Source organism: Crocodylus porosus, unplaced genomic scaffold (genome assembly GCF_001723895.1).
Source record: "Crocodylus porosus isolate Cpor-Errol unplaced genomic scaffold, CroPor_comp1, whole genome shotgun sequence".
In the NCBI taxonomy this organism is placed as follows: domain Eukaryota; kingdom Metazoa; phylum Chordata; order Crocodylia; family Crocodylidae; genus Crocodylus; species Crocodylus porosus.
In genome coordinates, this window is record NW_017728928.1 from 2,464,742 (window position 1) to 2,492,578 (window position 27,837).

The window sequence follows — 27,837 nt, forward strand, 5'->3', positions numbered from 1 at the left end:
TAAACCCTGGAAGTTATGTGCTGCTTGGCCCCGTTTAAGATCCCATGCCTTCAAAGCTTCGCCCAGGTTCTTTCTTTCCGTCCTTCCTCTTGGCTTGAACCAAGTTTTCCTTATCTTGTTGACAGCTTATTTTAGCCATTTTGCGAAAGAACTAAAAAGGAAAAAAATAATCCGTTGGCTATTTAAAACCTGCCAAAGTCCCAGCTGTCAGTCTGTAGTGTTGCTATTGCCACTGAGAGCGGAAGAAAGGACCACAGGGGAGATGACTGTTGACTTCACGAAGAAAATATGTCAATATAGGATGCCAAAACCAAGCTCCTGACCAGTTGTGGTCATTCAAGTTCCCATGGTACATCTTACAAGAGCATGGGTGTTAGCCCCTGTGTCCTGGCCAAATCCAGTCTTGACTATTTATATTCAGCCTCCCTAAAATACAGCCTAGAGTTTCAACTGGAAAAGTTATTTTTGCTTCTCTCTCTTGAGCTGCCTGGCATTGCAGTTAAAATGGTGGCACCGGGAACCTGAGGGGCGGTGGCATTTGAATGACTGGGCGTCCTGTGCTCATAGGACCTCGTTTTTCCTCTCACACCAATGTTTGAGTCAAAGGAATTATGCAAACGTAAGGGAGAAAAGAGCGAAGCCCACAACCTGAAACAGTGTTTGGAGATCCCTCCAAATGAAATGCATTATTCCAATTCCAACCACTTTTCAGTAACTCTAAATATGTTTGCTATTAAATCTAGCAAACCAAGCAATGTGGTTCAAATACAAATTTTCACCTCGTGGGATGCACTTAGTTTTGTCTCCTACAAAGCCCCAAAGTAATTCCTTTAATTCAGTTAGGCAACTGCATGAAACTCCTCCTTTGGAGCCCAGGAGGTTTCCTGTTTTATTACCTGGAACAAGTTTCGTGAAGTAAAGCAATGCACGTCTTCACTTCTAAGAAACCAGCTTTGGCTGCGCCCTTGCCATTTACTTGTGAAAGGATGCTATTATTTTTATTATTAGCGAAATTGGTGGTGCTATTTGGGGCAATAGGAGTACGTGCAACTCCTGTTGCGTACCAAGACTTTGTTGTTCTCCGAGAAGTACAAACATAGGACAACAAAAAAGTGCCCCCTGCCCCAAAGACCATGTTTTTCTCTGTATCTACAATGAGGAACAAGAAGTGGATAGAGACAAATCAAACACAAGGGGACTGTACTGGCCACTATGATTGGCACTACCAGTCTACATGTTGCCAAGATTTTGCAGGCACCTTTGCAAATGAGGGCAGGAAAGGGATCGGAAGGAAGATAAAGAGGTGGCTTTGCAGGGGACAACTGCTAACTGAAGTCACTGCCAAGGACATGCTTTCAGAAGTCCATGGCCAGTCTTAGGCTAGTGTGTCATGTAGGAGCCCCATCTGTCTTGGTTTATAATAGCCATTATATCTCCCCCCTTATGCAGTGTTTCCAACCCATGAGTCTCCAGCTGCTTCCCAAAGGAAGGAAGCATCCTTATCCCCATCTTACAAAAGAGAAAACTGCAAAGACTTGCTCAAGGCCGCGGCTGAGACTGGATCCTAGCTCATCGGAGCCCTGGTCATGTTCCCATCCATTGGGCCATTCTCCTCTCCGTGTCCTGCAGCGTTACATGTTCATGGATCCAACCTTTAGTAGGAATTTGATAGCAGGAATCATCTGTCAAGTGGAAGATTTGCTCAAGTGCCCACCAACACTTCTTTTCCCAAAGGAGCCCCAGGAACAAGCAAGCTTTGCAGCTTAGGTGGGTTTTGAGTTCAGTTAGACACTGGGAGGTAGAGAGGTCTGAACTGCCAGCTTCTAAGGTTTTGTTTTGCTTTGCGCATAGCAAAGCAAACCCTGGCTACCCACCATCGTGCCTCTTGCCAGCATTGACCCTGAATTTCTCAATGGTGCAGAATTCGATACAGGGATAGTCACAGAGATTAGAGTGGCAAGGGAAAAAATGTATTTTGCTTACCTTTTCAGAAACAATAAATAGACAAAACATTGTTAAAAATGAAAGCTATCCAAATAACCAAAGGCTGCAGTCCAGTGTAGCCAAGCTAGCTTTGCTTTTAGACGTGGTATAATTCCTCTCAGATCTGGAAAAGTGATACAAGAAGAGGTGCTTACCAGCCAAAGTTAATATTTGCACAAAAACGGTGAGTCATATAAACTGGGATTTCCTCTCCTTGCCACTTATTATTGGCATATCTTCAGAGTCTCAATCAAATTTGATTCAATCATTTTCGTCTGATAGTGAAAACTGTCGGGGCAGTGAGGAAGAGTTGGTTTCTGGCCTTGACACTTCCTGCAACATGTCCTGACGCTAAACTTTATAAGAAGTAATCTTGTCCTCCTGGTTTTTGTGGCATGCTTTATTTGAAGTACATTTAATGCTGTACCTGTTGCTCTTTCTCATCTCTACTAACACCCCAGAAATGCACGATGGGGGCATTCAACGAATAACCGGCAAATTCCAGGAACACCGGCATGCAAAATCACCAGGCCTAGAAATGGTGAATATAAAAGAAAACCAATCTTCTACTTTTTATTGCACTTTTTACTGGACTATTTTGGGGATCCTATTAAAAATCTGAACTCCCCCAAAACTGCCAAAGCCGCCCTATGGTTGTCACAAACCAAATAAGTTTTGGTCATTGTGTTTTGATTTGTTCATAAACCATGACAAATGGAGATGGCCATGCACATTTTCTTGCAGTAAACAGTTTATTTTAAAAAAAGCCATTTTTCTGCAAGAAGAAAAATACCAGTGGAAAACTTTCAGACAGTTCCACTAGTCATTTTGGAAAAATCTCAACTGTAATGAATTAAACTGAAAGTCATTTAAAAATGAAATAGTTATTTAAAAGAAATGAAGCATACAGAAGGGAGCAATAGCAGAGACATAGTGTTATAGGAAACAACATAATGTAAAGCTTTTCACAAAATACAGCAGCTTAATCCTCCAACCATATGATGATGTATAGCAATTATTGTTAGAAAAATATTTATTGTTGGCTTCCATTACGTCAGCTATAGATAAAACATTTTCCCACACAGTTTTAAAATATACATAGAAAATATATCTGATCTGTTATTGTTCCTGTCGTGGAACAGTACTGAGAGTAGCAATTAAAACACAAATGCTTTTTAAACTTTTTGAACGTATCTAATCTATATCAGATAAAAAGTACCTTTTTGTTGGTGAATATTTCAGGTAATTTGAAGTAGCATGCACCTGCTCTCTTGCTGAATGTACTATATATATATTAAGGAGTAGATCAATACTATATGACCAATACAGCTAACCAGTGCAGGTCTAATTACAAATCTTTGTACTGACTACTATACAGTCAAAAGGTCTGATGTGAAGCTGAACAGAGAGACTCACAGTGACTTCTCTCCAGCCCTGATTCCTGAATAATGTTGAACAATCATTGAACAAGACCCGGTAATCTGTCCACAACCAACATGGAACATTCATTTCAGATAAATATTTGAGTACTGAAACTTAACATTTCAATTTGAATAAGTGAATAGCCAAATGCAGAGTAGAGACTGAATACTTTACAGCAAAAGTAGCTTCTTTGAGAGCCTGATTTTTTTTTTTTGCACAAACACAGATGTTAAAAACCTAAAAAAATACATTTTCCCCGTCTTTACAACATTTTAGTGGAAAATGTTATTGAAAACTATAATAAAAAAATCACTTACCGTGAAGCCTTTCTTTGTATTTGAAAAATAGTGGTAACCATTTTGCTAGAAGTTAAAACCAATTTGTGATCTGAATTTTGACATAATTTGACCCCTCATTAAACAAAGTCTTCAAAGCTTGTGATGCAGAATCAACTTCATATTATTGACTTTTGGGGGGCATTGGTCATTGGTTTCTTCTGAACAGCTATAAGCACAGGTGTCAGGTGTTGACATTTGTGCACATCTGCAGGCACAATTTTTTCTTTAACTTAAGGGGTTTTGCCCAAATATGATCTCTCCTTGTAGCCACTGGATTCTTGGATCACTATTACTAAAGATTTCTTGATTTAATTTTTAATTTTGGTTGGAACAAGTGTGACAATAGAATGTTTGTTTTCCTTTAACCTCAAGCAATAACTTACCTGTAAGATCATCCATTACGGTGACTGTCTCTTCCACCTAAAAACAGAATATATGGGGCGTGTCTACATGTGCATTATTGTGCAGTACATGGCTTTTACATCGTCATCTGCACGTGCAGACGTTACAGCACAATAATGCTCTGTGTGGACTAACTTGGGACTAAAGTCAGTCCACACAAACAGGGTTACTGCACAGTAAAGCATCTACATGTGCCTTACTGTGCAGTAACTACTAGGGAGTAAATTTGCTACCTGCATCATGCACGTAGCAAAGTCAGCATAAGTCGCCATAGTTACTGCTCAGTAACCTAAGTTACTGCAGGTAGCAAATTTACTCCCAAGTTGGCATAAGTCGCCATAGTTACTGTGCAGTAATCTAAGTTATTGCGCAGTAATGATGCATGTGTAGACGTGGCCATGGAGACATGAACATTTTTAAAAAGGAACCTTTTCCTTTTAAATCTTACAGAAGATACAAGCTTGCATTTCTTATGCTTCCTAGCTTTTTTCAACCCATGTGGATTGTTTATAGTTACTTTCCCCCGCCAGGAAATGATGTCTAGTGATTATACAGCTCAGTGTTTTGTCGTGTTTCACTAACCCATGGCACTGCTGCAGGCCAAATGTCACTAGCATTTTTTTGTTGAAGGCTAATGTACACACACGTGCAGGCAAACTGGAAATCTCTTTCCTGTGAGCAATTCTAGACCTTATGCAATTTGTGAAGTGCATCACATTTAATGACTTTGCTGCCCACCACAAGGATTTAGCTGGGACTAAGTAAAGGTACTTTGAGGGAGCTTATGGGTTGATTCACAAAGGATTTCATAGGCTGTTGGCCACTTTCTCCTGCCCAACCATTCTCCCTGGGGCTGGAGTGCACATAATGTCCTGAGATGCCATCCTCCTCCCAAACAAGAAGCCACTTTAGTGCAATAGGCTAATTTTCCAGGTGCAGGCCTACATGAACTAGAAGGTGGGCCTGGAAGTTGTGGGAGTGGAGGGAACATGGGCTATGAGACTTGACTGGAGACCCTGGGCCCCGGAATAAAAAGTTGAGAAACCCTGCCCTAGATGACTGAAGGACACAAGAAAAACATGCCTTCCCTCCTCAGTCCTGTGTCTTCAAAAGCCTTGAAAGGCTGCACTGACATAGGGAAAGTGAGCTAATGTCTATAATAACCCTAGAAATAGTCTAGGATTGCTCCCTGCACTGCTTTCTCAGAATTTCCCACTTTGATTCCAAGTGGCCCATATTTCTGCCCTGCTTGAATTAACTTAGAAGAGCCATCATCACTACTGGCTTACGTTTGATTGCTCTTCACTCAAAATACATTGGGCAGCCTCTGGTCTCTCGTGTGTAAGCACGAAATGCAATAACACAGGCAAGGGCCCTCGGGGTCTGATCTGCGTATAGGTGGAGTCCTGCCTGAGCCAAACTAACCAAAGCTGCCACACTCAATGTACTAAGAGTTGCACTTCTTTATTGCCATGTGGAAGAAATGAGTTCATTTCTACGAATGCAGGACAAGACAAGAAGTGCTAGGAAAACCCACTGGGTCCTAGATTTCTATCTTTGAGTTTTAAAAAATAAACCATCCAAAATCATCATCCTCCAACTCAGTTTCCAATCTGCTTGGGTAATGGGTTCTCAACAACCAGTCTGAACATCAACATGCCTCTCAGGTGCCCTGGTTTCAGAGGAAATCAGTCAGTTGTTCCCCAGATTACCTGGAAGCCACGATCCTTCACATTTACTGCCAAAAATGATACACCTCAGTTTGTTGATTTTCTATGTCTGAGGTGCTAGATGTACATAATAACCCTAAAGGAAGGACTGTTATAGAGTATTAGGTTTCCTGCCCTGATAACTTTGCTGCGTTGCTGAAATGAGATCTTTGTCAGATACCACGTCCCATTTTGGGGATAGATACCAAAGAGAAGGCTTGGTGTTTTAAGAATTGCTGGCAGCTTGATTTCTTTTTCAACCAACCAAACCCAAAGTTCATCAAAGCCCTTTGGCCCTACAAGTGATGTTTTTGCATGCTGGGTTGTTTATCTGATGTATAGTTTCCAAAGTTAAAGTCCTGAGCTTAGGTCCTAAGCTAAAATAACAAAACAACAGGGACAGACAACAGATGAAAAACCAGCAACCTGCCAATGGTATAGAAGTGAAATACCTTCACCTGAAAGTCCAGGTTGTGACTGGTGCTTTATGAGATATATAAAGTTACATAGGCATTATGTATGCGTGCATGTGTAGCGGTGCATTTAAGAAGCCTTCTTCTGTACTCTCTGTTACAATGTCATGCTCTCTGTCTTAATACTATCCCCACAATTATGGGTGAGCAGCACATCGTTCCCTCTGTATGACTCTCTTCAAACTTTTTCATCACCAAGGCACCACAGGTCTGCCAACTTCTTCCATTCACTATAGCCTGTGACAGCACCTTGCCTATAAGGGGAAATCGGAGAAAAGGCTCAAAAATATAGGGTTAAGGGTAGCTAAAGAAGTGAAAGCAAGTGAGATTTGCAAATCAGTGTGACTTGGGCACCTAAGTACTCTAAATCCCTTTGGAAAATCCCTGCTATGATTAATAAAATGTCTTAGATAAAGAAGGAGCTGACTGACATATCGGTAAGGAAGAAGTGATGCTACCTATCGCTTCACTTCTAATGGTCATCGTTCCTCAGCTGGAGATGAGGGGCACATCTGCAAGTTGCAGCATGGGAGGTTTAGGTTGGATATTAGGAAAAACTCTCTCACTAGGAGGGTGGTGAAGCACCAGAACAAGTTACCTAGAGAGGTGGTGAAATCTCCATCCTTGGAGGATTTTAAGGCCCAGGTAGACAAAGTCCTGGCTGGAATGATGTAGTTAAAGATGGTCCTGCTTTGAGCAGGGGGTTGGACTAGATATGACCTCCTGAGGTCCCTTCAATCCTCATTTTCTATCAGTCTATGATTTAGGGCAAAGGTTGCTTTCCTTTGACATAACAGGCATTGCCCACCACCCGTCCCATGTTGTGACCAAGTAATTTCAAAGCATCTGTTCTCACAGGCCGGTTACCGGTGGGACCTCCCAAGTGGTGGAGGTTCACCCATTCCTCATGCAAGAAAAGTACCTATACAACAAAGAAACAAAAGAAAAAGAGAAGGGGAAGAGCTTTTTATAACCAGAATCCATAGAAGAGTATTATACATTAACAACTGACCTTAAAAGGACAGTTCTCCCAAGTTAAGGACACATCTCATGGACACAAAAGCCCCTTTCTACGTGAGATACTGCTTACGAGACAACTGCGTGTAAATAATATAATTATGCTGAAGCTATGGCTGTTGTTTTTTGCCTGGATAAACTGGAAGATACACTCCACTAACCTTCATAAATTTCTCCCTGCAAGGAAGTAAGGCCTTCATGGGAAGACCATAGGTAGTACTCTGTCTGCCTTATGCATCTCAGCACCGTCCAGAAACAACATGCTACAGTCACTCACAAGGACCTCATGAAGCCTCATGACTTGGGCTTGGAAAATCTGATGGTGACAGGGTGACGGACGAGCTAAAAAGCAGCAGCAACTGCAACTGGACTGCTTATTTTTACCTCTCCTGTGTAGGTTTGAAAGGAGAGGTGAATTTCTCAAACAGTTCTTGCTCCCTCACTCCTCCTTACCTCTTTACCAACCTGCAGGCAGTAAACATGGAATTAAAACTAAAGCATTTCACCCTTCTTGCATAGCACACCATCCAGCTGTTTGATATGCAGTGCTGGGAGACCACTGGTGGCCCAGACATGTGAAAATATACAGGATTCAAGTGGGATCAGTGCAAGCAAACACCAGGATTAACCTTGGGGAGACCATTCCGCGGCTGTTGCCTGATTATAAGAAATGGCTTCCAATTTTGTGAGTGTAATAGCAGCAAAATTGATGGAGAAAGTTGAAACATAAACACGTGCATTGAAATTTAAGGAAGCCATCTCAGGTAACCATGGGCAAGTCACTTCACTTTTCTGTTTCCCCTCTCTTCTTGTGTCTGTCTATGGAGATTTTAAGTTCTGTGGGCTTGGAGTGATAGGCCAGCCTGATCAAGCTATTTTGAGATCTAATAGCTTCAAAAAATCACACTTGCTGCCTAAAAGAAGTAACTAAATAAGCAAAGTGTCTAACCCACTGTTCAGTGGGAGTTAGGATCTTACTGAACAGGTTTAGTGCCCATATAATTCTTCAGGTTTCTAAAAACATTGGTATATCCAACCCCATGTGTTGTACAGGGCTCAGGAACAATGCAATGCGGATCTCTTTTTACCCCACAGGTGCTACATAATGTATTGACCCATGCAATTCTCCATGTTATAGGATAGAGTTCCCAATGTTTTTTTTTTTTAAATTATACACTTCTTTTGGACATTTGTTTGCACTCTTGTGTGGGTTCAGTTACGTTTCCACCATTGCATCCCAAACCCTTAGCCTGTCTTGCACAGAAATGAGGGGTTGCTGAGTATGGAAATGCGCAGTGGAAATGTGAAAATAAAATCAAATACAATAAAATAACTTGGAGGAAAATACAGTAAAATGAGACGCTGCTTCTGCAGCCTCTCTAATGTGTTTGGTCAGATATTTAAAGGCACTGCATGTTTTTTTGTCCCCATGGGCAGGAATGGGTTGTTTTTAATGAGCAGTTCAGGATGAAGCTATTAAAATAACTCCATAAAACCTGCAACTGAGTTAGACAGTTCACGGCTAAAAAAGGATTAGGAGGTAACTGGTATATGCAAACGAAGCCACAGAGTCTGGGCCTCCCAGTGAAAGTGCTAATGGGCTCCCTCCCTCCCTCCATTTCCCTGCTTACACCCTCTCCCCTTCCTCAGGTCTTTCCCCTTTTCACTCTCTTTCCAATTACTGGTGTCCAGGGAAAATGAATGGGGCCTTGAGCTGGGCCATGCACAGTCCCAGGCAGCCCTGGTCCCATAGAGCCTCCCATCTTTTCTTTAGCTTTTTCTGTTCCTTATCCTTCTCGCCTCTTATCTGGCCTCTTTTCCCTTTCCAATTGCATCTCTCTTCTCCTCTATATTTTATTAGTCCTTCACCAGCTAATTTCTTCTCTCATCCCTTCTCCTCTTATTCTGTCTTTCACTCCTTTCTCCTTCCTCACTCACTCCATCCCCAAGTCATGTATTTTCTCCTTCCCTCCCTTCTTGTTCCTCTTTCTGCAGATAGATCTTTCTTTTTCTCATCACCTCTTTCCCCAGTCATCGCTCTGATCCTCAAAAAAAAAAATTAAAAAAAATAGCACATTATAATTCTAAAACAATCATCTGAAATATTTATAACTGGGTCAAAATCGATGTGTTGTCCACCGTTCCCAGAGAGATGTGTAAGAGATCCTTGGACATCACTGGTCACTTTTGTAAGCCCCTCCTACAGCATGGGTGGAGCTTGCCTTATTAAAAGGTTTGGACTGGGACGTTGAGGGCTCTCTCTTCATGCTGGTGGCCAACCACCACCTCTGGAGGAGAAGCCATGTGTTTTATTCAGGCGCTGGAGCCAGCAGTCCTAACTTTAAGCCAACTCAGGAAAGCCTGTTGTTCCTTCTTTTTAACTCTTTCCCCTTCTCTGCTTTCAAGCCAGCGTCTCCCCAAGGCTACTGGCTCATCACTGTGCATACTTCCAAGAAATGAAGCTCTAAAAATCGATGAGGACCTCCTGGCTGACTAAAAAATATGAATATCACATAGTTTTATTCCAGTTGGGCAACTTTTGCTTAATAAATAAGATGTTCTGAAGGGAGGGTGGTCAGCCTGTTTGGAAGAAAAACATTGAACTGGTACGACTCAGCTTTCCCTGGCTTTTTAACAGCTATGAACTGCTTGATATTCTTGGCCTGGATCGAATATTATTATTATTTTTTTTTCCCTTTAAAAAATATGAGGCAGTAGGCTTCCTCCCAAGACACACTCAGGTGGGGCTGCTTCTAACTCCTGCCTTTCCCTTGGGCCACCTCAGGGGTTTTTTTTCTTCTTTTAAAAAAGGACGCCTCCCCCATGACACACTCAATAAAACTCAGATTGCTATTCTGTCTCTCTCTTCCTCTCCCTCCCAGGCCTTTCCATCCTGCACAGCTTCATCATGCCCTTGCTTGGTCCCTTGGAGCAGTTTAAGCATGTTGCAGGTATTAGAGCAGCATCTGTTGCACAGTGGAAATGAGGGTCTTACCATATTTATCAAAAAGTGGGGGGGAACAGTGTCAAATTCTGCAGTCCTTACTCAAGAATACATCTTGCTCGCTTTATACTGGGGACCTGGCAAAACTCAGACTAGGAAAGGAACTCTGTTCTCCTGCAACAGCCTTCGATTAACTCCTGCTGGAAAGTAGTAAGCCTCTGAAAATGCAGGATGATCCTCTCAATTGACACATTTTATTGTTAGAAAACTGGTTTTGACTCTGCAGAATTAAGAGAGTGCTTGAAGGGCCTTTCTTAGGGTGAACTCCTTTTAAATGCAGTGTTTGTGTCACCTGAGAGCCAGACAGTAAAGACTTTGTACAACCTGACTGAGGCTAAACTTGTTAGGGGTCACACTGGAACTTCTATCTGAATCAAGACTTAGTTGGCCAGGTCTACACAAGACACTTTACTGTGCAGTAAACCAATAACTGCACCGTAAAGCATTAGCATCTACATGTGCAGGTGCTTACTGCACAGTAAATTAGTCTACTGCACAGTAAAGCCAAATAGCATTCATTGCACATGTAGATACACCCAGTTACTGCCAGATAGGAGCCAAATAGGAGCACCAGTGGGGGCTAGTTTGCTGAGGCTTTTCTGTTGACTCTAGTGAGAGCTGGATTGCACATTAGAACATAAGAGGAACCACAGGATTTTGTATAAAATATATCATAGATGCCCATATTATACTTCCACATTATATGTGTCCATTACCTATTCCATTCCCTGTTTTCATAGAAATTTAATTTTTTTTCATAGAATTAATGAGTCGGAAGGGACCTAGACAGATCATCTAGTCCGACCCCCTTTTACATGCCATATATTTTCTAATTTGTTCCTACAAAGGGAAAAAGCAAATTCTGCTAGTGATTCAGCATTTCCCAAAGTGCATTGGAAGGTTAGAAGAAAACAAGCAACAACAAAAAAGTCTTGACGCCCATCTTGGTGGGGTCATCTGATCCCAGCAGTCTTTCCTGCCCAAAGCAGGGGGGCTGGACCTAATGATCTGTAAGGTCCCTTCCAGCCCCTAAGAACTATGAAACTATGAATACAGAGAATAGCTCAGTTCGCTGAGACTAACTTGAACATTTATCTTCTCCACAGGTGGCATTTGGCAAGAGAGGGGACAATAAGACCCACTGGTCATCTAGGCATTGGACCAAAGCTTTAGCAAGGTTAAAAATGCTAGCTAACTGGGAAAGGAGTTGTTTTCCTCTTCAGTTCTTTGTGGCTTGCCATGACCTCCCTCTGCAATTTCACAACCGACAGAAATCGAGTCCTGGGAATCTCATCAGCTTGATAATTGTGAATATTTCCTTTCCACTTGGACCAGATGTACCCCAGAGAGGTTCAACTCAAGCCTCCTAGTACTTGGAGATGCTGCCCTGAGTTAGAACGATGGACCCTTTTCAGGATATGTCCATTCTAGGTGGATAGGAATTGCTGAGGAAACTGTGTGCATATGGTGTCACAATAAATCAAGCAGCTCCTGATGATTTATCTTGTCATTCAGTTTAGCAGAAAGGAACCAGATGTTCCTGTCTACCACAAACATAAATGTACCCCAGGAGTGTGTCTGTATTCATGGGTTGTTATGCCGGTACCCATACATGATGAATTATTTTAGACCTTCCTAAAGAGTTAGTGCCCAAATCTGGAAAGAACCAGCAGCCTCCCAGCTGATCCTTGGTTACTTTAACACAAAATGTCAGAGAACATAATGCTAATGTCAACAGGTTTCTTCTTTACAGAGAGTACTTTGGCTGCTCTGCTGTTCCAGGGCACATCCCTTTAATTCCACGGCCAAACACAACCTTCCCAGTTTCTCTCTCAGGAGCATCTTTCCCATACGCTCTTCTCTGTGGTTGCATGGATCTTACTTCTTTGAATGAAGATCATGCTCAAAAGCCCATGGTTTATAGGATCATGCATCTGTAGGTTTGTAGGAAGCCCCTTCCATGGTACCGGTACCTTCTACTTTGAGCTCCCTGTGCCTACCTGCAACAGGCCTGGAAACCCTAAATCCCTGGTGGGTTATTTACAGCTGAATTCAGCCTGGGACCTCTGGAAATCAAAAGTACAAGGTACAAATGCCTAGGCTAAAAGGTCTCATCTTTGATAGCTAAGGCTGCAGTTGGCACATCAACATCTCCATGGACCACTAGAGACAGAGTAGACAGAGTGCCACACTGAGCTTGGTGGGTTCCCCCATGCAGCAGACCAACTCTTCTGCCCAGCATGACTTGCATCTCAGAGGAAGCAAAAAATACTGTCCATATTGGGTCTTTGAATGCTGTACACCCAACTAGAACATGGTCCCTGGTGGTGTTCCTTTTTGACCTAGGTGACCTAGGGCTATAACACCCAAGATGCAGATCGAGCACCTCATAATGGTGACGGGCACAGTTGCCAGACTGAGTGGGCAGGTTGTTCTCTGCAGCACGGTCTACATGAGATGCTACAGTGCAGTAGCAACGAGCTGCTGCACCATAGCAAAGAGCATTGCTGCGCACCAACCATGCAGCAATGCTACTGCACAGTAGTAATGAGCTATTGTGCCATAGCTCATTGCTATGGCGCAGTAGCATCAAGCAAAAAATGTGCGGTGATGTTACTGCACAGTAATGCCAGTCGCTCTACAGTCATTTAGTGCTTGCATAAGCAGGTACCAAATGACTGTGCAGTAACAACTGCGACTTCTGCTGCACATGTAGATGTGGCCTGCTGGAGTAAGATACCAAAAACCTTCCTCAGCTGATCCTAATTAAGTCATCGCTCCTTTTACAAAAGCAGTTGTAGCAAGAGCCACAAAGTTATTGTCTGTGAGTTTGCACTCGATTTATGGGCTTGGTCCACTTTCTGGCTAAAGGTCAACCTCTTCTTTTCCTTATTGCTAACACATGAACTCAGCATGGCATTTCTTTAACTGCCCTAGCAGCATTATGGAGCCCTACCCCAGTAAAAGAGTTGAATTCTATCATTTGGTGCACTCTTGCTGTTTGGTCTTTTTCCTCTAGGTCACTGGAGCTAGAAGGGACAGTACCCAATAAAAAACCAACAGGATCTTTTTACTACAGTAAAGCAGCTGAATGAGACTCAAGTGAAAGAGCTTTTACAGTCTTAAAGGGAAAGCTGCAGAAGATACATGATACTGCTTTCAGGGATTTGAATAGCCTAAGGAGTTAATTTCCTGGATCCCTATAGGTAAAAAAATATATATATATATGCTCTATGACGATCTATACTCCACCCTTATGTGACACTTTTTATCCATAAATTTAAAAGTTCTTCCCAAACTGATGTCAGCCTCCTTATGTAAAATGGGTATAAGGCCAGAGAGGGGGGATGATTTGCTCAGAGTCATCCAGCAGGGCAGTGCCAGAGTCAGGAAGACATCAGATGTTCAGTTCTCAGCCCCTGCTACTTGTTTTCAGTGAAAATAGCTTGGGCTGCCATTGTGCTGAGAAGGGAGCGCACCGGCAGCTTCATTCATGGGGAGAGAGGGAGGCACTGCCAAGTATCATTATGAAAATTCTTCCTTTTCATATGATATTAAACGCTCCCCTTGGCAGGTCCCCTGACGCGCTCAGTGTTTTCAGTGAAAATACACGATGTACTGAATTCTTTAACCTCAGTTCATTTCTCATTATATTAGTCTGTTAATAGTCCTGGGAAATATACAGGGAAACCAAAGCTACCTCTGCAGTTCAGCGGGGATCTTTGACTCTTTGCTTAGGGTGACTTTTGGCAGTGGGTGGGGTATATAAGCCATCATTTCTGAAGGGATACCAATTGGGAGGGCGTTGGTATTCTGGGACTTAAATGGGAAACAATTCCAATTCCCCAAATACGGGCCAGGATCTGGATCTGGTGCTCTGACCACCTATCCCTAGATTCCCCTATAATGTCGAGGGAGTTTGGATCTAGAATCCTGATTTTCTTCATTACAGAAGGCAAGGATCAGCTGGGAAATCTGGGTCAGGTGCTGTTCTGCTCAGCTCCCAAATTCAAGGCTATTTGGATCCACGATTTTCATTGGCTTCTAAATAGAGGATGACTGAAACGCCAATGGGCCACTCAGGTGACATTTAAACTTCTTGGATACAAATCATGCTGGCCTTTGGAGCTGCAGCATACAACCATTGTGTTCATCCCTGTGCTAGGTGAATTTGAACAAGAAACACCTACATAATTAAACAATTAATATTTCAGCCAGGGATTTGGTTAAAATGGTGAAACTCATCTAGTCATGGAAACAAAACCACACCGCCTTGTTCTTTGTGTGCCCGGTACAAATAAATCAAATGCATTTCAGACGTAGAGGATCAAACTCCCATGATGATGGCAAGTGAACAGTCTGCAAGTCACAGCCCTAGGACAGAAAGACTTTTGCTGAATAATTTCAAAGAGCAAATACATTTGAGAAAATGGGAAGTCAGTCGCAGACAATCCACGCAGAGAAAGGGAGGTGAAAGTCATCAGATTAATTGCTCTTTTATGAATTATCCATTTGAGATTTGATCATCAGGGATTGGATTAAATACTTCTCCTTTTGGGATGATGTTCTGTGATCAGAAGGTATGATTTGGATTATGGCACCTCCAGATTCTCAGGTGGGAATAGGATGCCCATGACGCTAAGCCCAAAGTGCTCACAAGAAGTCCAGTATCACATAAAGGAGTCAGTGGCACAGATGGGAAATGAAATGCAATCTCCCAAACCCTTAAAGACAAGATTATTCTTCTTCCATCAGCCATCCCTTAACTTGCCAGCCCTTTTCTAATGATGGCCCTATCCAGCCAACACTCACACACATTGTTAAAACAATTCTATGCATGAGAAAATAGCTGACAGGAATGAACCAAGCATTGCCAAGCATCGTTATGAAAACTCTTTCTTTTCACATGATATAAAAGACTCTCCTTAGCAAGTCCCCTGACACAAGTCCTTTTAGGGTTAGGGTCCATCTCTCGCAGCGACAGTAATGCATGAGATTACGCAGGGATTTCTTCTCTAAGGGGCTTCTAGAATCACACGAAGGGTTAACATAAGCTAGGAGGAACTGGACAATTTTTTTTTTAAATATCACTTTTTTCCCTCCCGTGCTCACTTTCAGTACGACAGCGTTCCCTGGCAGATTAACACCATTCATGGCTGTGCACACAGTACCTCAAGGCAACGTCTATTTGTGCATATCTAGAGAAGAAAAAAAAAAGTTCAATTTTCCAAAATTCTCCCTGCTTCCTCTTCCCTGCTCGTGCCCCTAACCACCACTGTACATGCAGTTAATTGAAATGGTGTTTGTTTTATCTTGAATAACATTGTAATTGATGGCAGCAGTGGACAGCAAGACTCCAGAGTCATTTACATACCTGTGCATGGAGGGCAATTTCGAGGAGGCTTTCCATCTCTTTTTTTCCCTCCCCCCCCAGAGAACTATACTCCTCTGTATGTGCATGTTTGCATATATATATTGCTATAGATATAGACATTCACATTCATATAGATCTCCCCACAGCCCAGCACGCTGGTTGCAACTGTCCATTTGCTGCTCCCTGAGATCTTAGGTTACCTAGGGTGGTAGCATTTCTGGCACACTTCCCTCTCAAAGAAAAACAGGCCAATCGGGGGGAGTGCTTGCCTCTTACAAGGCCTCGATTGTGTGCTGGTGCCGAAAGGTAACAAATGCACTTTAATTATGTTGGATGCTTGGTGGGTAGTTTGCAAATCTTTAATTTGTTTTGAGAAGTGCAGCAGCACTAAATTTTGTGTGCGTTCAGGGAGCTAAATGTGCCACTTACAGTAGTGGAGAGAAGACGGTCTAATTAACTGGGCCGCTGTCAAGCTAATAAACTAATGGAGGGCTTAAGTAAATATAAAAATACAGGAAGTAGACATGATGGGGGGAAAAATAAAGACACTAGACGCTAAGTCTTATGACATGTATTTCCACCTTCCACGAGAGGTTTTCCTTGGGCACCCTGAATTCTCTGGGCAAGGTTTTATGTTGTATGATTCAAAACCCCCTTTAAGGAGGCAAAGTGTTAGCAGATCGAACCTGTAATGAGTAACTAGTGAGGACCATTTCCCATCCTGCCCAAAAAATGTTTCCAGCTCATCACAGTTGTTCATCTTGGACAAGATACAGACTCAGTTTCTAGGGAGGGGGTGGACAGTAATCTATGTCTAAATCTTCCCTTTGCCAGGGTGAGATGTTATATAAGGTTAAAGAAAGTATTTTATTATCCTGGCTAAGTATATGAGGTGTCAAATATGAAGAGCATCCTAGAGACAGGATATGTGGTTCAATAGTCTGACTCCATACAACAGATCTCATAGTCCACTAACTCAGATTATTAATTATTCACATTTCTACAATTATTTCTGAAAGGTTACAAACTGCAAACTCCAAAGAAGCATAAACAGATGATGCTGGAGATGGGCTCCAAGCAAACACCCAGCCCTGATCATTCCTGAACCCTGTGTGAATTTGGATCTTTAATTGATTTGCATAGTCTGAATCATTCTCTCTCTCTCTCTATTTAAACAGTATAAGCTGCCCGCTGCATAGAAAGAGACCTGGCAATGTCTGCAACAGTTCAACAAAATATCATCTAGAATTATTTTTTAACAATTATCATATATATATATATATATAAAAGATATCTATTATATACATAAGATAGATAGATAGCTAGATAGATAGATAGATAGATAAAGGTAAATGACTTTTTGGAGAAAAGTCAATTTCACACTTTTAACTTTTTGGTAATTGACTTTTTGGAAACTTTGACTTTTCATACTTTATTTTTTTAAATGAAGAATTCCTTTTCTTTTGAAGATTTTGTTGTAAAATAGTTAGCATTTTTTTTTTAGCCAACTATAACTGACTGCTATCCTAACTAGCTAGATGGCCTGTCATACTGGTTTGAATCCATCTCCAGTTGGGATTAATCAAAAGTGCTGGTTTGGTCTTCATACCAGCTAATGTGGGCAGCCCGTGGGAGATGTTCTTAGTCTATTGACTAGTAAACAGACCACATTAGAGGAACAACTTACAGCCTTGAGGACAATCTTAGCAGCAAGGTAAAAGGAACAGAGTTACTCGCTGACTCCTGGAAGTGGTTCTGCTGAGATAAACTGGAGTGGATGAGAGTGCAGAAGCTAACATTACTGCGGGGTGTGCTTTGCCAACTCTACAGATGAACATCAGATTTCGGTCTCCAGAACTGGTCCCTTTCACCAGAATCCCGACACCCTCTTCCCACTAAACACTAGGGAACATTTCCTGGATCTTTTTTTTAAACAAGCAACCTTAAATACTTAACTGTATCCTAAAAAAATGGCTGGAAAAATATCTCTTTCATTTTTTTTTTTCCTATTTGGTTTGATCTTGACTTGGGGTGACTCCTAATTCCAAATGACTTTGTGGAACAACAAAAATTCCAAAGAAAGTATCTGTGCACCACTGTTGAAACAGTCTTTTCTTAATATTTTTGCATGTCATAAAAAGTGATCAGCCTTGAGCATTTTCCTGTTGAGAACGCTGAAACATTTTGTGGCTTTAACATCTAATAGACTACAGGAATCTCAAAACAAAATGCTACACTCAGATCAAAATCTTGAAATGAAACAGAAGTCTTAGGCTGAAACAGGAAAAAAAAACAAAACCTCAGAATGATTTTTTTTTTTTGTTTTAAGTTGGTAAAACTGGTGGTATTTTGAGTCATTCTGGAAATGGACATGGTTTTGCTATTTTTAGTTTTAATTTTTAAATGAAGTGCTGTAAAATGCTATAAACAAACAAACAAACAAATAAATTAAACCTGATTTTCTTTTTGACCAGCCTTCTTCTTCCTTTCATATCACCTAAAGAAATTCTTCCAGACTTAGACTCTGATTCACTAGAGATGAAACACTTCCGCGTGGAGACCTTCAATTATGCATGGTACAAAGACCTTGTACTCATCCTCTGAACATAAGTAAACTTCACTCTGTGCAAGGCCATCCACCATAATTAGTGGTTATGAGGCACAGTCCTATTTATAGCTATGGATTATGACATCACAGAACATATTGTGCCATCCTTGAATGAATCAAGCAGGAAGGAAAAGAGGAAGAAAAGGTGGATTAGAAGACAGAGAGGGTTCCTCTTCCTACACAAAATATGAAGCATGATACCAACGGGAAAAAAACCTCACATGGCCAGCAGAAACAGAAGTCTGGGTACGTGAATCAGTGAGAGCAGTTTCTGACCGGAGGCATTACAATCAAATCTTGCTTTCCTTTCTTGGATTCTGGCGACTCATTCCTATCTCATGCTAGCTCTCTTGAGTGATGAATGACATGGCTTATCGAAAGACCTGCACATAAATCCCTACCCAGAGAAAATTTGAATGCATCTCTCCCATCTTCTCCTACCATCGTTCTACCTTCAAGTCCAAATGTACCTGAGTGATCTCCATTCCCCACCCCCCTTTTAATGTTTTTTATTTGTGTCAATATAAGCCTGATATGGTCTTTAGTAAAGAAGTGTCTTTATATACAATTACAGCAGACAGAGCAACAAGAAGAAAGGGGATATATAAAAAGGACCATAATAGTTTATGGGATTCCAGTGCAACGATGCCTCTGGATAGCTCATCTGCAGGCATTCAGCTCAGGATCTAAATGGAAGAGCCTAAGGTTCATAACCAGTTGAAGTCAATCCCCTTCACAGAAAAGCTGAACAGGGTCACTTGTACGCGTATTTGTGATGAAGCATGAGGCGATCAAGTGAAAAGCAACTGCTGACTTTCTACGGACGTAAGATGACCCATTAACACGTGGGTGAATAAAGCAAACATGGCAGAAATGTGCATCTGAGCAGTTGGACGTGATTGGTTTTCTTGCAAAGTCGGATGCATATGGGGTGGGTCTACGACAGCCTCGAAAGAAGCCTGTGGTCTGTCCCCAGAGCAGTCTTCCTGCTAGTTTCCAAGATTTGGCATGAGAAAACATGAGTGAGTGGATGAGAGGTGCTTGGGGTCCTGCAGTGGGGACAAGGTACAGCTAGCCCCTTCCTTAGCAAACCCACATGAAGTGGTGGATGCAGGAAATAGAAACAAGTGACAGTCACAACACTTAATGCATGACTGGAAGGTGCCAGGACCTTTCTGTAATGAAAGTGGCAGCACAACCGGAATAGAATAGATTTTTTTTTCTTGTCTTTTCACATTGCAATTGCCACCTGCATGATGCGCCGGTCTACAATTATTCTGCTAAGAGGCTCTCTGCTGTGATTTGAATTGTAACGTGGGGGTCACTGCTTTTATCCTCCGCTGATTCATCTCTGGTGATCTCAGCAGATGGGGGCTATTCTTCCTGCTTTTTATCCAACTCATGTGACTGTCTACAGGGCAGCAGCCTGCTTCAAAGGAAGTGGTCGTGGGTCAGAATTTCTGGGTCCACAAACAAAGCTTTACAAATGGGAATTTCATGGACCTAAAAGTTCATTCACACCTTATCAAAGGCCACGTGATGGACTGAACAAAGGGCGTGAGTTTTTTTAAAAGGAAAAATAAACAAGCAAAGTAACCTGGGGATTGCTTACGGTATTCTGCCAACAAATAACTTCCCTAATGCCATTCATTTATATTGCATTGCATTAAAATGATGCAAAGTGAATTGAAATTTGCTTTTTCATCAGAAGATTGTATTGTGTTGCCTATAATCATTCCAGTTTGCATACTGCTAACGCTCAGACAGGGAACAGGGGCTGGGGAGACGCGGGTGCTAAGGCGCACAGCTGACAGCCCAAGATGTTGCAAGGTTGAGGCCACAGCAGAAGTGCTCATGGTGCGGCCTGTCAGAGTCCAATGAAATCTTCAAAGCTGGCTAAATTCACACAAAAAAAGGAAAGGTCAAGGGGAACTCATGAAAATATTTGTAACTCACTCTACAAATTTCATTAGCAAATCAGTCAAAAAACAATCCTGATTTCCTCCTGCCAGTTGCCTGCAAACTGTTTGCCTCGAATATGTGTTAATTATGTAGGGTAAATAGTCAGAGATCTGGAGCGCTTTGGATCAAGAAGTAGACAGGCAGATAACCAATGATGAAGGAAAAATAACAAGCTCTCCCAATGATTTCGATAAGCAACCGTTCATGCGGTGCTGAGATTTGGGGTGGGGGGAGAACGGATGGCTTCAATTCAGCAAAACATTTAAACCCACGCTTATATTTAAGCACAAATGCAACATACAGACAAGATTAAGTTGACGCTTTTCTCTGAAATTATGAGGAGCACTTATTATTGAAAATTGAATCCACATGGCATCAACTGGCATCATTGCTAGCATGAGAGAGAGGGAGAGTCAGCTCAGTGAGGCACTTCTGACTCTGCTTTTCACTTTTGTACTGTGGTCAAAAAGGGCTCAGATTTGTTAACCAATAGCATGAGACACTGCATGTCCATCTTCCTTGACTTTTCATAAGGAGCAGGTAAGCAGGTGAGGTTTAGACAGACTCTGCAGATGCTGTAGGGTGGGATTAATGCTGCCATGTAACATTTGGTTAAACATTTTTATAGTTTAGTTGAATCTAGCATGAATTTAATTATTTAATTTCTGCGATATAAATTCACTGAAAAGTACCCCAGAGAGCAGAACACACAAATCTTTTCTAAATAACACGTGTGTGTGCAATTGCATTGCACCTGGCATATCCTTGTCTGTGATACAGCACAAGTTTCCAGGCATAGCAGCCTCCCCTCTTCCCCCCCACCAAATTCTTCTGCCCATCATCTCTCCTCCTCTTTTCGAAGATCAATATAATTCTCAAGGGGCAACTTAGCTACCCTGCAATCAGTCGATGAATATACAGCATGGCCCATGCAACTCGCTCACAGCAGGAGGCAATTCCCCTATTTATTCCAATATATATGCATATAATGAGAGGTTTTTTCCCTCCTCTTTTCTTTTCTTTCCACTTATATAATAACTGAATTACACACAGATCTGGGATGGAGTTTCCAGCCTGAAAATCAAGATCAGCATTTGGTATTGCATTTAGCCACAGATAAAATTCAAATTTGTAACACTTCATTGAGCACAATATTAACCCCTTGGGAGGTAAAAAGCTGAATTCAAGAGAACAAAACTCCTCAGTGTGGAGCAGGTAAAAACGTGCGTGTGCCAGATCTAGTTCTGCGCGTTACAGTGGTGTTAAGGTGATCAGCCGGGCTCCAGCACACTTGTTTAGCTTGCTCAGAATTAATCAGACCACTCTGGGATTAATAATTACTTAATCAAATAATCACTCCGTGACTCCAACACCATCCTTTTTTCCCCCTCCAAGCAGGATGGAAACAAGACCCGTGAATATGTAAATTGGAACTGATTAGGGGATTAGGTTTCACTATTTTTTTTTTATTTGGAATAAAAACAGCCTGCAAATCCCCCTAAGCCAAGCCATGTCTCTGAATTACAACACCAGCGCCTGTCGGCTGTGATAATTTCACTTCATTAAGTTCCAGATATAAATAGAGAAGTTCTTTTTTTTTTTTTTTCCATGCACCACCTTTAATAAGCATGGCCTGAAAACACAGGGGTTATTGATCGACTCAGCTGTTTGCGATTGGGTCTTGGAGAGTCTAATGTAACAGTGAAGGAAGACTGAACACCTTATACCTGTTCACTCCTGCAGCCAGGGACAATTCATCTCTGTCGAACCCATTTTAATGCTTGCACTTGGGCTGCCAAGAAAGCATTAAGAGAATGAGAGCTCTCGATTACCCTATATGCCAAAATGCAAAACAAATATATTTAATTGGCCCCGTAACAAGGGGGAGCACTGAATAAAATGAACAGGGCCCAGGCCAATATTTTCAAAATTGCCTAAGGCTAAGCACAGAGTTTGGTACATAGGCATCCAAATAACTGTTCTCACTTGCAACCACAATGTCCTCTGTAGCCAGTTAGGACTGGTGCTCAACATGCTTGATAATCAGGTTGCAGATGTATCTAGATACCTTACGGCCTCTAATATTATGGTATCTGAGCTGACACAATGTTTAACATCTTCATCCTTAGCACAGATCTCCGTGGTACAACAGTCTTTTACAGCTAGGGACCTGGGATATACAAAGACGAAGTAACTTGTTCAAGGTCTCCCAGAAATGCTGTAGGCTTAACACTGGGGCCAGGAACCTTGTTCCACCTAAGGCAGGGGTGGGCAATTATTTTGGGAGGAGGGCCGCTTATCGAGTTTTGGCAAGCCATCGAGGGCCGCATGACAGGCAGCCAGGGGCAGATAAGTATTAATTTTCTAAATTTTTTAGGGCCCCGTGGGCCAGATAGAATGGCCTGGTGGGCCCGCATCCAATCCGTGGGCCACATTTTGCCCACCCCCGACCAAAGGTGTCTAAGTGAAATTTAGGTGCCAAAGAGCAACCCTATTCTACCATGCTCAAGTCCAGTCAACCTGTCCAGTTTCATAACACACTTTCATTTTAGCCTTAAATCACAAAAGCAGCAAGGAGGAGGAGGACCCACCACTACTGCAGTAACTTCTTTCAGGGACTTGAGAAAGATGGCATAGGGTTGCATCACAGTGCCTAAGTACCACTGAGGGAGGAATAAGAGTAGATTCTACCTGCTTTATTTTCCTTAGGGCTATAGGATGTCATAGTCCTGATTTGTATACTCTTGTAATATTTAGCCACTAGCTTTTGTGGGAAACTGCTTTAAGAAGGCAGTGCAGGTGTCTGATGGTGAGGGCAGTAGTGGCCTTCTGGGAGGGCAAACCAGATGACTGCCCGGGGCCTCACACTTTAGGGGGCCCCAAAATTTTGCAACATTTTTTGGGGGGGTGAAGTTATTAAAAACATTGTTCTTTCTTCAACTTATTCATAAGTTTCATTGATAGGGAAAAGTGAAATTGAAATAAAAAATGTCCAACTTGCCTATAGGTCTTCAAAATTAAACTTCTAAGGGGCCCGAAATGACTTTCTTGCTCCAACACCCCTAAGGCCACCACTGGTGAGGGTGACTAGAAGGCAGGGCTGAGGATGACAGGCCACTGGGATGTCTCGGAGGTGTGGATGATCACAGACAACTGACTGAATGATATTTCGTGGACTGAAGTCATGTTGCAAACTGGTGGCAGATTCTTTTGCTTTGTACAAAGGACTTTTTTCCCCCCTCACCGTGTTCAAAAGATGGTCACACTTCTTCACTGAGTCTCCCACCATGGGGTCTAACTCCAGCCTGTTAGCTTTATTAAGCCTTTATTTTATACAAACATGAATTTTACACATAAAAAAAAATGAAGATAAACAGAGTTGGGGACTAAATGGCGCAGAGGACTGGAAATGGGATGTGAAGTCTTTTAACTTGTGGTCATGGGTGTGAGAGCAAAGGGGACACTGAGCCTTGCTGAAACAGATTTTAATGTGTTTATAACTTGACTCTGTCTCCTGAGGGATGCAGAAGATGAAAACCTTGTGGATTCCAGGCCAGGGGGCTTAGAGGAAGGGATTGGTCATTTCCATGGTATCACATGCACCTATAAATGAGGTGGCTTGTGACCCACATGAGAGGAGGGGATAGGCCATAACCAGAAAGTGGTGGGTATAAAAATTGTCATGCACTGACAAAGCAGCCTGGATGCACTCTTTATTACAGAGCCTTGCTGTGCTGTGGATGTGGGTCCACAGGACAGCTCCTGACTGAGCACAGTGGAGTGTGTGGAGAGCTAGGGAAGTTATAGGTTCCTATGAAGCAGCAGAGAGGCCACATGACAGGCCAAATTTTCAGTGTATCCTCAGAAGTTTTTCTAGATATCAATGGACTTGTGAGCTCCAGGGGCCCCTAACACAACAACCTGTGTAAGAAACAAGGAGGGGTTTCCAAATGTTCTTTGATTCTCCCCTTGTAAATGCATGCTGGAGAAGGCTCAGTTTTGGAGAGGAAAGGTCTGTCTGGGAGGACATGCCCAGAAAGGATGGGGCTGGTGACTGGTTCTGCAAGAGTCAGTCTCATGTAGGACTGCAAAGTTTGCTGCGGTTTGTAAGACTGGGTTGATCTCCCTGTCGGTTCTTGATGCAACGAACTATGTCTTCTCATACAGCTGTAAGGCTGAATAAAAATCATTTTCTGCAGGAGCCAAGAAGTTTTAAACCTGGTCTTCAGATGTGACAAGTTCAAAGAATTAACCATCACTCTGACCGGTCTCTCTTTCTCTCTAGGTACCATATCCAAACATGAAGTTGGTGACCACGGTCTTCCACAGATCTCTTCTCTTTGAGACATACAACATTTCCGGTGTTGATACATTCATCCTTTTAGATACTCTTGACATAAGTTAACCTGTCTTCCACAATAACTCCTTCCTTGTGGTAAAATAATAAGGCCTCCTATGACCAGTATGAGGCCTTATTATTTTAACACATGAATAGCCAACCTGTGGCACGAGTGAGATAACTGGCATAGACACCTTTGTATGGTACATAGTAGATCAGACAAGTAACACAACAGAAGGAGGCAGGAAGCAGAAAGCAGAACAGTAGACTGGGTAGAGGAAGGGGATTGGAGTGGCACTCAGGTAGGATGCGTGACTAATTCATAGGATGCCAACCAAAAGGTTGACCCCCTGGAATAACACTTACTGATGTAAACCAAGTGTAAAAACACTGCTAATTCTGAGCCCAGCCAGGAATTTAACTCAAAATGTAGAAAAGCCATGCCATGTCTCCTAAAAAATCTGCTCCCATGACTGTGTGAATAATCATATTAGATACATTTCATAGGCACATGCATTAGAGCCATCCTGCCTCTCTTGTTTCACTCTGCTCTCAACCCTCACATGGTTTAGTCTGTATGAAGATCATGTCACAGTAGCCATACGATACACTTCATTTACATAAGAAAAATTCAATTCAAAATTCAAAAAAGGAGAAATTTAGTGGAATACTTGGCTTGGCTGGCAGGGGCTTGTTACGTGTTTCTGATTACTATAGCAATTCTTATGGTATGAGAAGGGCTTGAAGCACTGTGGTAGAGTCTTAGCTACTAAGACTAATTCTTATAAGCACCTTGTGGATTGTGGATATTTTGCAGATGCTTTTTAGAGAGCACTGATGGTGATTTCCTGTAGGGGGGAGGGAAAAAAAAAGCTTTGCTGTTAAAACTGCAACAACATTGTTCAATGAAACCTTGATGTTTTTAACAGTATTCCCAGGTACTTTAAAGATAGGTGTGCTTGAGATTGGAGTCTGGGAATTGGAGAACACAAACTTCATTTATTCAGGAGCAACTGGAAAATGGAATGTGTTTCCATGGTAATGGCGAATATTTCCTTTCCCACAATTCAAGGCTTTTCCACAGGTCCTGTTTCATTCTGCTCACCCTAAATTTGGTGAGGAGGGATTTTTTTTTTTTTTTTGCATTTGGTGTTTTCCTCTTTTTTCTGTAATAAATCTGTCTTTTGTATTTAAACTTTTGGTGAGGAGGGATTTTTTTTTTTTTTTTTTTTTTTTTGGCAGGGGGGATTTTGATCTTGACATTTGGCCAAGTTCTAGGCAGAACAATGAAAAAGTCATAAATCTTTTTAATAGATACAAGAAAAAAAGAAGGGAGGGGGTGGGAGATTGAAATACACCAGGCAAGGAACATCCATCAAAACACAGAATATTCTTTTTGGTGGAAATGGTAAAACACCCATTAAGACAAGTTTAGAAAAAGCTGTTATGGTGACATATGTAGCTTTCATGATTGACATGCCTTTCACATTGATAAAAAATACATCCTGAGAGCCCAAAGCATTCATTGTGGCTTTGTACACTAATCACAAGGCCCAGTTTTCCTTCTTCACAGCTTGTGGGACATGTGAAACTTGACTTTGTTGCTATCATCAGTGCCTGTCTTTGAGTCTTCAAGATGGTTTGAGATTTTCTACTCTGTGAAAGAATTGAGAATGCAACATGTGCTATAGACAATACTTCCACTGAAATTTGTACAACAAATTAAACAGATTCCACCTGTTTCTGTGGGGTTATTGAGAATTGACATTGGTAGAAATGAAAAGAGAAGTTGGGCATGTCCATGGAAAGTCTCAAGCGCAAGAATCTGACTTAGTATTTATATATGAAACATGGCCTAATATTATTTGTCACCTTTAAAACCCCTCTTGAAATAAATGCTTTGAGGGTTATATGTAGTGAAATATTTTCAGTATGTACATGTGATGATGAGTGTGTTTTGTTGAACAGGCTGCAATTTCAACTTCATACGTTCCCAAGGGGTAATTTCGTACCCCAGATGCATATTTTGTGCACTATCTTAAAGTTAATTAATTCTAAACATTTTTCTTTTTAGGACATTGGGGATATTGTGCACTTCAGTGCCAGTGACAAGGAACAGCCAGCTTACATGAATGGTTTGCTCTCTGTGGATGAAAAACTGCCCAAGGTAACATGTTACCCCAGGTGTGACTGTGTTTTTCCGTATCGGGTAACAACTTACCCCAAGCCCATGTTAACACATCAGGGTAATTTGTTACCCCAGTGCAATTTCTGTATAAATGAAAGACCTGAATTTGTTTGTCCACTTTGGGTAGATGCATCTGAAAGGTCATCATTCATTCATGTCCATTTCAGGTATCCGTGGTAACTAAGGGATGGCCATCCTCCACGCTGCTTTTGCTTTTGATGGGGAACTCACCCTAGTTTCCTATGTTCCAAAGAAGTCCAAAGTTGTGCTGTTGATGTCAAGCATGTACCATGACTTGTCAGTGGGTGGAGAGCAAAGAAAGCCCAACATCATCCATGACTACAGTAAAAACAATGCTGGGGTGGATAACCTTGACCACTTAGTCCATATGACCACCTGCAGACAGAAAATCAACAGGTGGCCAATGACACTATTTTTCAATATGCTGGATGTGGCTGCCATTGCTAGCCTCATCATTTGGTTAGGCCACAATGCAAACTGGAAGCAAAGATCACATTTAAGAAGATGGCGGGTTTTTTTGCAGGAGCTTGGAGAACAGTTGATCGATGGACAAATAAAAAGAAGAATGATGGATACACGTAAGTCCATCAAGTCTGGTATGATTGCCTTAAATTAGAAATTGCCACTACACACCCCCGTGGAACCTTCTGCAAGCATGAGTGGAGGTTGTGCTTTTTGTCCAAGGACAGATGACCGCAAAACCCGAAAATGATGCAAAGATTATAGTTTCATAGTTTCTAGGGTAGGAAGGGACCCAAGTAGATCATCTAGTCCGACCCCCTGCCATAGCAGGAAAGATTACCGGGGTCAAACGACCCCAGCAACGTGTTCGTCTAACCTCCTCTTAAAGAACCCCAGGGTAGGATCCAGCACCACCTCTCTTGGAAGTTGGTTCCAGACCCTAGCCGTCCTGACCGTGAAGTCGCGCCTCCTGATATCTAACCTAAACCTACCCTCTGCCAGCTTGTGACCATTATTCCTGGTCACTCCTGGTAGC